General features: G+C 41.3%; 1 protein-coding gene across 1 annotated transcript in view; it reads right to left on the reverse strand.

Moving 5' to 3' along the window:
- Positions 1-14493, reverse strand: part of LOC108434379 (limbic system associated membrane protein) — a 347051-nt gene that overhangs the window by 167357 nt on the left and 165201 nt on the right. The gene's annotated exons all lie outside the window — the stretch shown is intronic.

A 14493-nucleotide genomic window follows, 5' to 3' on the forward strand; every position in this document is an offset into this window, starting at 1 on the left:
AAAGGGCAACATTTATTTCCAATGTATGTTGAAAAACTGGATGATATGGAGATGCAAGGTTTTCTTCCAGCATCAGAAAAAAAAGTTTTTTTATATGCAAATGTGAATTTAATTCATTAAATAATGATACAGTCATTTGATTCTGTATACCTCACCTGATGATCCTAACAGTGAGGGACCAACATGAGCTACCCTTACTTCATGCTTTGCTACTGGCTGTGTGCTTTATGCTTGTCTGCAGCTCAGCTTTAGTACTTCTTTTATAGTTCTTCTTTTATTGACTGTAGAGCTCAAAGAGCAGTTGCTGAGCTTTTTAACAACAGATCTGCTAAAGAAGCACAGAATTATAAAAACCCACACACGTTTATGAGATTTGTCCACTAGCCATCAGGACAACAGCACTTTGGCGTGGGATTCAAGACAGATCTCAGCTCAACAGATTCCTCAACAGAGTCAAAACCGACCAATATGAGAGTGTAAGCTGGTGGCATGGGCTTGGAGCCAGATCAACAACACGAAAGCAACAGGTTGCTATCATAACATCCTCCACCAGACTGCTCATCATGGGCTTGGAAAGTTAATGCTACTGCTAGGGCTAATGCTGCTGTACCATGTGGAAAAAGGCTGCCAAAACTGGTCCCAATGATGAACTGTTTCAAATCGCTAATACATTTTGGCAATGGTATTCCCATCGTTAATGACAATGACTTAAAATCAGCAAAGATGACCACGAAAAGGGACTCAAAGCAGTCTAGCAAAGACACATGGCCTACCAAGCAGTGGTTCTCATCTAATGCCAACACTGCATCGAGCATTCTGATCATGGGTGATTCCACTATAAGGAACATAGGCAACAGATCAGTGCTAACATGCCGACTCCCTAATGCAACCAGGGAGCAGCCAGAACCTTTTCAATGGGGTGGCCAGTTTAGACCCAGCATTTTTATTGGGCTGGCAAACTACAAGGGAAAAAGGTAGGTGGTAACATTATGAGAGAACAGTACTGAAGTGATCAAGGCACTTGACAAGGTTTGAGCATCTTCTAGCCCAAGGACCTAATGTTTTCCTGGCTGCTCAGTCTCAACAAGAGTGTACAACCAAAAAGAACTGAATTATATTTACAACTATAATCTATTATGTAGACACAGAGAACACACCTATGCAGGACTGGGGTGAAAGCACTAAAGGACAACCATCTCTTCACCAGGTGCACTGACTGAACACTACAGCAACAGCCTCCTCTACATGTCGCCAACCATCAAACACCTCACCACAAGTAAAGGCACTGAATACAGGTGGCGCAGAGCAACCACAATCCCAACCACTGGAGAACATGACTCAGACTGAGCTTCTGACACTGGATGAGAGTTATAATGACCTGCATCATCTGCCAAGAACACTGCAGTCACCACATTCATCCCTGTCATCCTCCAGTCTCCCTCACTCAACATCAACCCACCCACATATGGACTTCTCTGAGAAAACAGATCAACTTGTGTGTGCTGGGACTAAACTTGCGCACTCCATCTCAGCCAGTCCACAAGTTTTACCCCAAAAGAGCAGGCCACTCTTTCCACCAATCCCCTTCCTCATTTGGAAAGATCTCTTAGGCTGGCTTCAAGGCTGTCAACAGCAGCCTTGTCCTTCATCTCTGTGCTCTGTGCTGCCAGAAGAATGTTCAGTGAGTGCTACTGACAGCAGCAGCAGGGTACAAAACAATGATGGTACTTTATTGTTCAGGGTCCCTGCTGTAGCAGATATGTGTGCCAGTCGCCCGATCAATGAGCACTGATGACAGCCATGAGAGAGGGCGGGAAGATGGTGCCCAAGGTTCACATGCTGATGAAGGCCGCGAGTGACAGTGGGAGGAGGATGCCAGCCTCAGGAGAGGTGGCAAGAACTGTGACTGCCATGCGAGGCATGAGGATCTCTCGTGGCCTCTTTTTAAAGGTGCCCATTCTTCTGAGGCCTAACCAGGATCAGCTGGCTCTCATTAAGGCATTACGAGTGCCTGAGCCGGGAGGGCAAGAGAGCCTGTTGCTTCGCCTCCCTGTCACCGCCTCATTCACCCGCTTGGCCACCAGGATTGAACATGAGGCACGGTAAAGTGGCCTCAATGTAGGACCAGAGGCGGTGCCAGGAGGTCAAGGGACTCAAGTGCCATCCCCATGCCTCTTGTGACTGTCATGGCTCTCCTACTGTCACTCAAGGACTTTGTCGGCATGTAAGGCTCAGCCACTGCCTTCCGCCTAGTCTCATTGCTGTCAACAGAGCCCCAGGCTCGGAAAACTGCCTTCCTATCCTGTCTTATTGCTGTCAACGGGGACTGTGGGTAGGGATGACTGGCACAAGATGGTACTAAGAACAAGCTGGGACCCAGTAGGCCTGTAATGTGCTTTATTCCTGTGATTGGAAACAAGATTGGGCAAAATACTTTGAAAAAATAGTGATGGATGAACACTGAGCACCCTGTCCTAAATATATTCAGTAACATTCAGAATATAAAAAGCAGACAGTGAAACCAGGAATTTTCTCAGTCCCTGTTGTGTTCACAGTTTCATCACTGCATGGTAAATGTTCTCAGTTGGTGTCAGAAATCCAACTCCAGTGGAGTGTTCACCTGTGCAGAACCACAAACAACCTCCAAAACACCAGGAGCCAAACAGAGTGCAGCTAGAATCTGACACTTAGCTTAGTGTAAACAGCACAAAGCGGAAAGAGCAGCTGTGTAGGATCACTGAGGGGAGATAAGGTGGATTACAGACCCCAGTGGCAAGATTAATTAGGGAAGAGCAGGGGCACTGTCTTGCCTGAGCTTTCAGGCTATATGTCATTTAACCAGCAATGAACTCTATATCGTTAACATATTACACATTTCACCCCTTTTTCACTCATCATTCTCATCATCCCAACTAGGCAAGTAATAGTTATAACCAGAGCCACTCTTGCAAGAAGTCTTAGAAGTGAAGGATCTTTCTGAAAGAAAAACTCTAAGAGAAGAAAAATGACGATCTTACAATAATAATTCATTTCCAATAATGTAATACGGCATTACATGTGGTCAACCTGATATGGAACACAGTCCAGTCCTAGCATTGGTAAAAGTATTATCACATAATTACTTAAGACATAATATCACATTTTTGGGTTTTTCTTACATATTAAATCCAATTTTGGATTTTCAGAAACAGGCTGTGTTTACAAGTAAAGATTTTTGCCAATTCGAATGAACACATTCCGATTATAGATGAAGACTGAGGTGTTTATCCTCACTCTACTCAACAGTCTGATTTACAATCTCCATTTACATTCAAACTACAAGAAATCCAAGTTTGAGTATCACTTAGTGTAGACGTTGCCACGACAACCAGTCAGAATGAGATGAACAGCAGTGAGCAGTGCTTGTGTTTTTAATTGCTTTAAAATGATGTCAGACTCAGGAAAACGTCCTTCACATGTCCTTATTGAAGAAGGCTGAGGGGAAGACGTTGTGTTCTGAGACACATTAGCTGGACGTCCATCCCACCGCCGTCTTTTAAAGCTCAGAGCATGAACTTCGTCACCTCTGCAGACCAGTTTCTGCACCGCCGTGTCGAACGGTATAAACTTTCACTGTGATGCGACGCACATGCAGAACTTTCCGATAGGGAATGTAATCAGATACAGACATTTACACGGATATTATTCTTCTGCTTAATGGATTATTTAGAGGTTTACCCATGGCGTTCAGTCGGACAGAAATTGTATTCTGAATGGCTTCAATCAGACTAGTCTATTCCGATTGAGGTGTTTACTTGGATGTATTCTATTGCGATTGGTCTATTTCTTGGATTATTAACAGATCATCAGGCTGCGTGTAAACATGACTAAGAATAAGTGTTGAGCAATGTGATTTGACACTTGTAGTCTATATTGAGGATAAAAGTTGAGGCCATCCAACACATCTGTATGAAATTCCAGGTATTGACAAGTGGTCAATCACCATAATGGATTAGTGTAGCCAAAACAAGGCTAACAGAGCCAACATGTCAGAGAGAGAGAGAGAGAGAGAGAGAGAGAGAGAGAGAGAAGGAGAGAGGGAGAGAGAGAGAGAGAGAGAGAGAGGGAGGACAGGTCTGACATTTATTTCTGCATGCTGCTCTTGACAGTTGTGTATTTTTTATCTTTTAAAGGATAAAATCCCTCTTTACTCTTTAAAAACATCGCTGAATTTGCTGATAGATTTTAGCGGTTCCCCAGAGAATGGCGGTTCGCTGAAGTTTCTCTTCCTGTGCTTAAGCGCCTCTGCCTCCTCTGCTGAACACTCTGGCACTCTGGCACTCTGGAGACCCATTCACAAACAACATCTAACTTCTGTTGTTTGTGCCTCAGATGTTTTATACACATATATAAAATTATATTTATCTGTTTTTGTTTACTGTGCAAAATGGCCTGAGGGTATGTCCCACTTAAAGAGCCATCATTACCACTTAACGATGTTATGACATCAAGCTTACCTAAACTCACTGTTGTAAATTAATATTTCTGGATTGCTGCAGCTGCGTTTCCCCTTTAGTATTTCAGAAAAAGTACTAATACTACTCTAATAGTACATTAATTATGGTAGTACTCCAACAGTACTCAGCAGAATGAACCACAATATTAATGCAACTGTAGTACTATGTCAGCTTTACTCCACTTGTGCAGTACTATAACTACCTTTGGCTGTAACCAAATGGTACTATAACTATTATAGTTCTCCAACTATACACTAAAAGTACCATAACTGTTATAGATCTCCAGCTATATGGTAACAGTACTATAACTACTTATACTGACCATTGTAGTACTCCAGCTAAACACTAATGATACAATAACTGTTATTTTACTCCAGCTATATACTAACATGAATATACTTGTTGTAATACTCCAGCTATAGACTGATGGTACTATAACTGTTGCATTACTCTAGCTATAGTCTAACTGTACTATAACTATTGTAGTAAACCAGTTATATACTAACACAAAACCTGTTGTTGTACTCCAGTTATATACTAACCATACTATTATTATTGCATTACTCCATCTATAGACTAACAGTACTATAACCATTGTAGTACTCTAGCTATACATGAACAGTACCATAAGTGTTGTAGTACCCCAGCTATTTGCTAACAGTAGTATAACTGTTGTCATATTCCACCTATAGACTAAAAGTACTATAACTATTGTAGTAAATCAGCTATATAGTAATGTTATTACTTATTGTAGTACAGCAGCTATATACTAACATTACTATAACTGTTGTATTACTCCAGCTATATGCTAACAGTACTATAACTATTACAGTACTTCAGCTATATACTAACACAAACTACTGTAGTATTACAGCTATATACTAACAGTACCATAACTGTTATAGTACTCCAGCTATAGACTATTAGTACTATAACTATTGTAGTACTCCAGCTATATACTAACAGTATTACTTTTTGTAGTAAACCAGCTATATATACTAACAGCACTATACCTGTTGTAATACTCCACCTATGTACTGATGGTACTATAATTATTGTAGTACTCCAGCTATATACTAACAGTTCTAAAACTACTATAGTACTCCAGATATGTATTAATAGTACTATAACTACTGTAGTATTCCATTTATAAACTAACAGTACGAAAACTATTGTAATACTCCAGCTGTACTATCACCACTATGGGACTACTGCTATATATTAACAGTACTATAACTTTTGTACTAGTTCAGCTATAATAGTATAACAGTAACCATAACTATTATAGTTCTCAAGGCATCTGTTACCTCTACTATGACTGTAGTGGAGCTTCAGCAAAATAACCCCAACTACATTTTATCAGTACTATAACTACAGTATTATGCAAATAAATAATAAATCAAAATGTACTCCACTAATCCTATAAATATTCAACAGGACTAATTATAGTACTAATCCATATCTATACCTACACTCCAACAGTACTAAAACATAACACATGATAATATTATAGTACAGTATAATAACAGTTCTCCAGCTCCACAATGCCTCCTACATTTAAGCATAATTATAAATAAGTTACTGCTCCAACATTACTACAACCATACTTTAAATGTACTATAACTGCAGGTCTAGTCCAAAAATCCAGCTACAGTCAAACTATGATTTGTTAATGTTTTACACCCATAATTTGTATTCAATTATTTCACATGTATAAGTAAGTGACAGTTGAAAATGAGTCAAATTGGCTAAACTGAACAGAAATTGACATAAATGTTTATTAACACCTTAAAATCCCAGGCGTTTTACACACTAAGGCTTATTATTCAGTAACTGCCTAATTTGAAATTCAGTAACTACAGTAACTAACGGCTGCATCTTGCTTAAAAAGGGTGATCACTGTTATGAAGCAAAAACAACCGCTTGCTTATAGTGCGAACTGACATTTAGCTTGATGGACAAAAACATTGTTTCCTAGTAGTTAAATAAAACTCGGTGGTGTGTAAACAATGGCATGTGGGTAGCTAATGAGAAGGCAACTGAGAAAATTCCAGTATCTCTGGCTTGTATTTCAATAGATACCAGAAACTCTGGTATGTTTCGTCGCTCAGCATAACCAAGACCTTCTTACTTTAACAGGAAGGGGAAATCTGACTGTTCTTTTCGTGGGACTTTTGAGATATGAAGGGTTTTTGGGTACAAATGGGAGGAGCATCTGAGGCTGAGACCACCCACCACTCATTACCTAACGTCATTGCCTACATCTCCGTTAGTATGCTCTTCTTCTGCTCCAATTACCATGAATCGTTCTGCTTGTAGGGAGCTGCTATTTACTTCCACAAGCTATAAGTGCCTTGAGGGCATGCTGGAGACTTTTAATTTATGAATACATAAAGCTGAGCTTGACATATGCCTGTGATGAGGTTGGAGCAGTAAAGTTCAACCAAATGGGTTTTTCAGTCGAACTGCTAACACAGTCCTTTTAATTCTCACCTCCGACTTACAGCATTCAGTAAATGTTGAATTGCTTGAAATGTAAAAGCACTGAACCAGTTAACCCTCAGTTATGTCTGGTGTTATTTTTGTCATTATAAATTCATTATATGGTTGCATTCTTAAAAATGAAGGTGCTAAAATGAGTTCTTTGTGCAATGCCACAAACACATTTTCAGTTCCCTAAAAACCTTTTATTGGATGGTTCTGTAGAGAACAATATTTGTAAATATGAGATTGAAAAGCCTTTTTACATGTTCAAGAACCTTGAATGCAATACAGTGGTTCTAGGAAGAGCCCTTACATTGGTTTATAACCTTTACATCATGTAAAGTTGCTTTAGGCCTTTAAAGGTTCTTGACACTAATGTATTGCTGAAAGAACTATGTTTGAAAAGGAGATTTGTCAGGGTGAAGAACCTTTTAAAGCTTTAAAGAGCCATCACATTAAAAAAAGGCTCTTTAAGGTTCTTCACATTTTTAAATTAAATTTTTTAAGATGGTTCTCGGAGAACTAAAAGTGGTTCTTCTGAGGCACTGCTCAAAGAACCATATTCGAAAATGAGACCTAACCAGCTTAACGAGGAATAATAAGAGTACTGACCTTGGCACTGCACCATGAAGGTCATATTGGGTCTCCTTTTTTTATTTTTACTGGATTTTCTCCCCAATTTAGTCGTTTCCAATTCCACCCGCTAGTTAGGACTCCCCCAATCACATGATGCTGTCAACACTAGGAGGGTGAAAGCAGCACAGGCTTCCTCCGAGACCTGTGAAACCAGCCACCACTTCTTTTCGAACTGCTGCTCACGCAACGTCACTGGACAGCCGAACGCGTTCAGAGGAAAGTGCCGACCGCCAGATCTGTTACATCAGCTAACAGACGCCTGCACTGACTAGAATAACGCTGAGTGATGGGGGGAGAAGGGGGGGCCATCCTTCCCACCCAGAGAGAGCAAGAGCAAATGTGCTGTCTTGGACACCAAGGATCGAACTCATGATCTCCTGATGACAGGCCCAACGCTTAGACAGTCCACTCAGGAGTACCCCTGGGTCTCCTTTTTGATGCAGTGTCCTGCCTGCTCTTTCTTAAAAGAATGTCAAATTAAAAGTCCTTTGTTGTCAGAATTTACAGATTTCTTCAAAATGGCTCTACATTACGTCTGTGTCAGCAACAAGATGGTGATCAAATTAATATAATGCTGGATTTGTGATTTACACAAGCAGCTCAGTAACCGGAAAAAATGTGTTGAATAAAATTACTTTCATGCCCTGAAAACACTCTTTGGTACAGATCTCTTTAAAAATCTACCGAATCTCTCTGAAATTTGGTGGGAAAATGCGGCAAGGAAATGTGGTCATGAGGCCAGAAGCTCATCCTGCTTGACCTTCTTTAACAATATACAAATCTGTAATCTGTGCCCCCTATTTGGCTGTTCATTGCACTCCTCTATGCTTTCCACTTAACAGGACTGTATGAAGACTGTATGGCTTTTTCCTCAAAACCAAATCATATTAAACATGTCCAAAGAAGTGGTCCATATATAGTCCATACATTTTATCCCCTTGTTGTGACGCCAGCACTAAAAGAGTTTGTATGTACTCTTGACAATAGTTTAGCCCAGTCATTAATGAAAACGTACTCTTCTGAGGAACCACAGCAGAAAATCTCTTCTAAGGTGTTCCCAAACTTTTGACGGGCGGGCCTCTCAGTGTGCCGTATTGTCTTGCATTTGGTTCCTTGAGCTTGTCTCTCGCCTCCAGCCCGTGAGGAAGAGGGGCGAGAGAAACGCCGACGGACTGTGAACTAAAAAAAAAAAAACCCCTCTCGTTGTTCCGGCGCCCTCAGCCACTGCGCCCAGGCGAGGAGGAGGAAGATCAAGAATGCAACATCAAAAATGGAAAAGCATATGCCAGGCAGACGGAACTGCACCAACCGGTGGCCCCCTCCGAAAACAGACAAGTGTTTCAATTATCCCTGCCTGCTGGCACTCCAACTGCCAGAGGGACAGAGAGGAAGCGAGAGAGAGAGAGTGAGAGAGAGACAATGACAGAGAGAAAAGATAGTACCACCACAATTCTCTCTCTCTCTCTCTGTCTCTCTCTCCACCTTGCCAGTTTTTGCACTGTATGATGAACTTCAGCAGTGTTGAAAAATCCCATATTAGGCCAGAGTGGTCCGCTGTTCGGCTGTAAAAACTGCAATGCAAATCCCCGCTGCGCACAGGGGCCAGGGCCGGCCAGCCAGCCATGAGCCAATTAGGAGGCCGCTGTTAACCGGCTCATTTGTGACCAATAAAGAATTAAAGGGGTACTACAATGTAGAACTGAAGAATTTTAAATCTGACATAAAAAGTTTTCATTTTTTGAAAATGGACAGCAGCAGTCCAGTCAAAAGTTCATGACAATCAGAAGAATGTGTCACAAAAATCTTGTTACTCTGACATTACAAGCAAAGCCAGCTTTGCCGGCTTCTGTAAAGTTACCATGCTGGACAGGGACAATAAGGACACTAAAGGCCACCATGAACTGGACACCCTGGGTCATGCAGTACCCAAAATTTCAATACAGCATCACAGAACACCCTTCAGCATTTTGCCATTATTATGTAAGAATAAAGCCATACTGAGACCAGGCCAGGGCCAAGACTGTAATAATCTTGAATATATGTAACAATCTTGAATCAGATTTCAGAGAAATACGAAAGAAATGAGAGTAAGAGTTCACATGCACTGACAAATCTGATTACTGAGCTAGAACCCGGCTCGCCTTATCAGGTTTCTTAGTCAGATTTCTAGATTGACTGGATTTTTGCATGCATGTCAATACAATCAGTGAGTCTTTCAGATAAACAGACATGCTAAAAGCTATGTAGGCTGACCTTAGATTATTTATAGAACACTTTTCACACCAGTGGCAGCTCAAAGTGCTTCACAGACAGCTAATAAAGCTCAACAATAATAGAGGTAACTGAGTACTAATTTAAAATCATATAACTGACAATGACACAGATCAAATTAAAAAGATAATACCAAAGAGATTTTAATTAAATGCTAAATTAAAGAGACACATTTTCAAGTGTTTCTCAAAAGTGAGCTCTGAGCTTGACTGTCTAATAAAAGTTGAACTGAGCTCCACAGTTTAGATGCATAATAACTGAACGAGTCTCTCCATATTTTCTGTATTTTACTGAAGGCTTTTGCAGAACATCAGTATCTGCAGTTCTAAGATAATAAAGAGACAGACATTCTGTGATGTAAGCAGTGCTTTAAGGTCATTTAGAGCCTTAAAAACTAGTAGCAGTAATTCTATCCTGAATGATACAGACAGCCAGTGTAGTTTGTAAATGGGGTTGATATGAGTTTGGGTTTTTTGTTTTTGTCAGTCTGTCTACAGAGTCTTGACCATCAGAAGGAGTGGGAATGTATGATTGCATGTCATCAACATAGCTCTGAAAAATGATATTCTACATACACTCACCGGCCACTTTATTAGGTACAGGTTCAGTTGCTTGTGAACACAAATAGCTAATCAGCCAATCACATCGGCCACAACTCAATGCATTTAGGCATGTAGAGGTGGTCAAGACCACTTGCTGAAGTGCAGACCGAGCATCAGAATGGGGAAGAAAGGGGATTTAAGTGACTTTGAACGTGGCGTGGTTGTTGGTGCCAGACGGGCTGATCAGAGTATTTCAGTGACATGACCTAAAGGTAACATGCACAAAGAGAAAAGCAAAGGCCCTAAAACTAAACCTTGTGGGACATTTTCTTTTTATAAATGATTTCATCATGAAACCAACAAAAGTCTATTGTTTAATTATGATTTAAACTATTCCAAAACTGTGCCAGAGTATTCAAGATGGTGGATTCTAATCTACTTGGGTTTTTCAGCATGAAAGCAGTGAGTGAAGAGGTAGCAAACATGCAAATCGATGTTGAAAGTCTATTGCGAAAAAAGAATTTCAACACATTGCACATTGCATATTTGCAACACATTAAACACATAAAGAAACTCTTTGTACTGTATGATACTGTACTGTATCATGCACTGCATGATACCAATTGACACATCCTGGCATCATGGTTGTGATGTCACATCCATGACCTCATATTCAAATGATTTCCCATTTACACTTGCTTGCCGTTTTACATATTTTTAAAATTCATCACAACCAAGAACATATTTACATACCACCCAGCAGTTTAGCCCTGCCCATTCACTCTGAAGTGATGTGGTGTGTTGTTCCTGCAGATGGTCTGTAGTTATTTGAGTGTAAGAGTTATGGAGAAAATGATTAACCGTTGTGCTGTTCCTGGCTGTCAGGAAGCAAACAGGTCACTACTGCCTTGCAAAGGATGTGAAGTTATTTTTTTCCCCACATGCCTAAGAAAAAGTTCAACAGTACATTCAGGTCAAATCGCTTTTTGAAGGGGGTTCAATATAGGCCAGCCAGTCAGAACATAGCTCATTTGCATATATCAGTCTTAAAGGCATCTTTCATTACATCAAAAGAGGTTGGAGAAGGTAAACATCACTTCATACCCCTAAAACACTAAGTGAACTTGCAAGGAAAAAGCAGAATATGGGCCTTTTTATAATCGCCCACACCATTCAAAACATTTCCTTTTTAATTTCACATAAATTCACGCACCTGTCAAAGATTTTGACTGGAAAGAGGTTGAAATTTCTGACACAAAGAGGTCAACATCGGATTCTGAGATACTGCCTTTAGGATTCTCCTATTTCTTTGGCAACAGCAGCATTGGAAATAACGGCTTTCTCAGAGTAATGATGTTGTGGTGCGGTACGCCATCACGCATCGTGACAGTTATGATAAGTTTATCCTGTAATGTCTATACTGATTTATTCCAGGATATTGCCTTTCCCTTTAAAAGTGCATTAAGTAGTAACGGTGTCTGACATGCTCTGATGCTCTGGCCTCCACTGAAGGCCATGAAGTGCACCTGACTGACATACAGCATTCAAAAAAGACATTTAAGTTAATTTTCCATTATGTCTACAATCATGAACTGCATGGCATCTGGTACTGCATGCATTATACTGCATCTACTATGTGTCTTGTACTGGACAGTTATTGTCCAGGGACACTGGCAGAACGGGAACTGAGGTTGGGAGATACGGTCTTGTCAATCACTACTGATAGCTAGAAGCCCAGCTCCTTGTATCGACACTAACTGTCCATTTCATCAGCTCCACTGACCATGTAGAAGCACTTTGTTCCTCTATATCTTTGTACAATGGTCTTCAATGGTCAGAACCCTCACAGAGCAGGTACTATTTGGGTGGTGGATCATTATCAGCACATCAGTGACGCTGATGTTGTGGTGGTGTGTTTGTGTGCATTGCGCTGGTCTGAGTGGATCAGACACAGCAGTGCTGCTGGACTGAGAACCAAAAACATCCAGCCAACAGCATCCTGTGACCACTCATGAAAGACCAGAGGATGAATAACACAAACTGTCCAGCAGCAGATGAGCTGTCATCTCTGCCTTTACATCTACAAGGTGGACTGACAAGGTAGGAGTGTCTAATAGAGTGGACAGTAGCCACATTTACATGCAGCCTGATGGCTGGCTAACACTGCAGTAACTAAGCTGTACCTGATGATATGGTCTAGACTGGGTGATGTTGTGGGGACCAGTTTGACAAGGAACTGTGTTCACCAAACCAGACTGAAGAACAAAAAGGCCCAGTTGTTTTACCAGCTTAGCCCAACAGTGCATTATCACTAACACAAATATATATATATTTATATATATAAAATCAATATATTCCAGTGTTGAATCACCATTGAATCACACTCAGCTTGCCTGAAATGTATGGCAACAGCACACAGCTCTGCCACGTCGACTGGGCTTCAGCCATGCTAAAAAAGTGGCAGTTCTATTGAAAGAGAAGCGTGGGTTTTATTTTTATGTCCTGATCTTCAGAACCTCAATCCTAAGCCTGATAAAAGCCTCGCTGTGTGTCTGCGTGAAAGCCGGCGCCAGCTGAAGGTGCTCTACAGAGGTCAAGAGAATGATGCAGCCATGCTTGTGCCAGTGGTAATGGCGGGGATTTGCAGAGCTTTGCCAGGTGCAGTTTGGGGGAGGATATGAGTTTTTGTGATGTTAACCTAAGAGGACTGAGCTTAGGCTGTAATAAAAGCAACTCTCACGGTGGTTCGCAGGAAATGCGAATGTGCTGCAACGGCGATGATGAAGCTTAACCTTATGTCAAATTGCAGCATTCATAACTTCACCACACGACTCCAGTCGTAGTTTGCAGGAACTTGAGGGTGAAAACATGAAATACACTCACTGGCCGAGATTCAGTCGCTTGTTAACACAAATAGCTAATCAGTCGATCACACGGCCACAACTCAGTGCATTTAGGCATGTAGAGGTGGTGAAGACAACTTGCTGAAGTGCAGACCGAGCATCAGAACGGGGAAGAAAGGAGATTTAAGGGACTTTGAACGTGGCGTGGTTGTTGGTGCCAGACGGGCTGCCAGACGAGTATTTCAGAAACTGCAGATCTACTGGGATTTTCACACACAACCATCTCTAGGGTTTACAGAGAACGGTCTGAAAAAGAGGAAATATCCAGTGAGCGGTCAGTTGTGTGGACGAAAATGCCTTGTTGATGTGAGAGGTCAGAGGAGAATGGGCAGACTGGTTCCAGATGATAGAAAGGCAACAGGAACTCAAATAACCAACCAAAATCTCTGAGGAACGTTTCCAACACCTTGTTGAAAGTCTGCCCCGAAGAATTAAGGCAGTTCTGAAGGCAAAAGGGGGTCCAACCTTTTACTAGCAATATGTACCTAATAAAGTGGCCAGTGAGTGTATAAGCAGTGTTTGGAGAACATCGGCATCGTCAAAGTGCTCTGACAGACCAGCACTGACTACAACACTGCTTTGTTAGCATGCGGCTAACCTGACAGAGTGTACAGAGTTGCACGGAGTGGATCTTTTGGAAACTACAGCTGCTCCGGGGTGGATTTTTATGGGTGAGCTGTCCTTTTCTGCTAGCGGGCGGATGTTTTAGCCAGGCAGACAATTAGCATTAATGCTAGGAAGCTGAATATGTTACTGCCAACGCAGAAATGCAGCAACTGTCTTCGAAATGATAATAACATGGGGCCGAATGCATTATTCAAACCACAGAGATAAACAAGACATGCCAGAGGAGGAGGACAACAAGCTAAATGCTAACGTTAGCAAGGTAGCCATGAGGTAACCCTGGCTAGAAAACCTAGCCAAGACCAGCATGCCAGGTCTTCAGAAAACTTACCTCTGTTTATCTTCTTTCTGGTTGACAACCCTTCAGACCTGCGTCCATTTATGGCTGAATAAAGATAATCGAGGTAAGAGTTATGCTAATGCTAGCTCGTTTGTGCTCATTCAGTTATAAATCAGTGGCTTACACTAACAGTCAATTTTGGATGGCGGCACAGGGATTCTCACTGACTGTATGATGACAGAATTCCCACTTACCAT

This window comes from Pygocentrus nattereri, chromosome 17, assembly GCF_015220715.1.
Source record: "Pygocentrus nattereri isolate fPygNat1 chromosome 17, fPygNat1.pri, whole genome shotgun sequence".
NCBI lineage: Eukaryota > Metazoa > Chordata > Actinopteri > Characiformes > Serrasalmidae > Pygocentrus > Pygocentrus nattereri.